This window comes from Pygoscelis adeliae, unplaced genomic scaffold, assembly GCF_000699105.1.
Source record: "Pygoscelis adeliae isolate BGI_AS28 unplaced genomic scaffold, ASM69910v1 Scaffold106, whole genome shotgun sequence".
NCBI lineage: Eukaryota > Metazoa > Chordata > Aves > Sphenisciformes > Spheniscidae > Pygoscelis > Pygoscelis adeliae.
Window position 1 is genome coordinate 1,820,327 of NW_008824939.1, and position 2,210 is coordinate 1,822,536.

The following is a 2,210-nucleotide window of genomic DNA, read 5'->3' on the forward strand; positions in this document are numbered from 1 at the left end:
ATCCTTATTTCAGATGACAAGTAGAGTGGACACTCACAAAGACTAGCAGTTCAGGAGAGGCAAAAAAGAGTGTATATTAGAAGATCAAACATTTGACAGCCACTCATATTGCTGGGTCATGCAGTCCAGCACACCCAACCTAGTTGATGACTGGTGGCTACAGACATAGTTGGTTTCAGTCTCCTCAAAACACACTTGAGTAAATACAAACAAATGAAAGGGATATTTGATTCGAGTACCTAAGATAACAAGCTCCTGCTCCACATGAAAGCAGAGCAGATTTGATATGCAGGGAATGAATCGTGACAGCTCTGACACTCAGATGGTGCCCCTCCGAGTGACGTCACCTGCTTGGCCGGTCCCCACTCTCCACAGTGTATATTAGTTTTCCTCCTTCTCTCAAGCTGTCACTTTAGGTTCATTTCACTGCAGTTGCCAAGCTATTGTAACAGGGAAAAAGGAAAAGGTAAACTATCACAGTGAAGTTAGCATGACAGTCTAAGTCCAGTAATCAAAGTAAATTAAAGGAGATTTTATTTTTAAATCACCTCCTCCACTTCCCTTTCAAGAAAGCATCAAAAAAAAAAAAGGACTTGTAACTTTTAAGCTATTTGAAACAGGATGTCTTACACATGTAAGACAGCATTTTGAGCAATGTATTAATACTTATTACTACCAAAAATCCACTTAGTCTGGCAAGGTCTACTCTTTTTTTTATTTTTAACATAAAGGGGACAAATACCTCCAATGGGAGTGTGGAGACCTCTGCCAGCTGCAGTTCCATTTGCTCGGAGCCTTCTTCTATTAACTCAGGGGCCAGAGTTGACACTGTGTCTTCCCTAGGTCAAGATCCAGCCATGGAGTCTGCTGTGCCCACTCACAAAAAAACCCAGCCTGGCTTCGTAATTCCCAAGACCAAACCTGAGCTGGCCTCAGCAATAATTAGAGTAGTATCATCCGTAACAGTACAAATCACCCCAGCTAGTTCTGCAATGCAAGAAGTTACTCAGCTTTCAAAAAGAGACAGAGTACAGCAATGCTGTGGCCATGCCACAGACTCTCACACAGCATGGGCAGGGGCAGCAGTGGGAACGTGTGAATTGAGCCACACATAAGGATTTCTTAACCTTCAAGGTACAGCTGCTTCATGGGTGCCAACTAAACACTATGAAGAAGCATGCACAAGGCAGAGAAGGCAGTCAACTGTGTCTGAAAACGGTGACATTCAGCTGTTTATACAAGAAGGAGAGAAGATTGGCATCAGCAATATACATAAAGACTCACAAAGACTTACACGAATCATGCAACAGCACCAGCATCGGTGCACAATCAAGCTAGAAGGAGTATCTTATGGCTCCTAATTTGTATGTACACATTTCTACTACTTATTTTTTATATTATCTTTAAGACTTGATACAATTCGCTTTTTTCAGTGAATTTCATACAATCTCCTCATATACTTTTATATCTTTTATATATATCACTGTATACTTTTATATATATCACTTAGGGAAGTGATCATGCCCCTGTACTCGGCACTGGTGAGGCCGCACCTTGAATACTGTGTTCAGTTTTGGGCCCCTCACTACAAGAAGGATGTTGAGGTGTTAGAGCGTGTCCAGTGAAGGGTAACAAGGCTGGTGAGGGGTCTGGAGAACAAGTCTTATGAGGAGCGGCTGAGGGAACTGGGGTTGTGTAGCCTGGAGAAAAGGAGGCTGAGGGGAGACCTTATCGCTCTCTACAACTACCTGAAAGGAGGTTGTAGCGAGGTGGGTGTCAGTCTCTTCTCCCAAGTAACAAGCGATAGGACGAGAGGAAATGGCCTCAAGTTGCACCAGGGGAGGTTTAGATTGGATGTGAGGAAAAATTTCTTTACTGAAAGCGTAGTTAAACATTGGAACAGGCTGCCCAGGGAAGTGGTTGAGTCACCATCCCTGGAAGTATTTAAAAGGCGTGCAGATGAGGCGCTTAGGGACATGGTTTAGTGGGCATGGTGGTGTTGGGTTGACAGTTGGACTCAATGATCTTGGAGGTCTCTTCCAACCTTAATGATTCTGTGATTCTATGATTCTATATCTCAGCAATAAGCAGCTGTTCAATTGATAATCCTGAACTAATTGATAATCCTGAACTAAGTCTATTCCCAGCATCCTGCTCTGCATGTACGCATCTGTGTATCCACATCTTTAGAGTGTACATTTCTGAGGAAT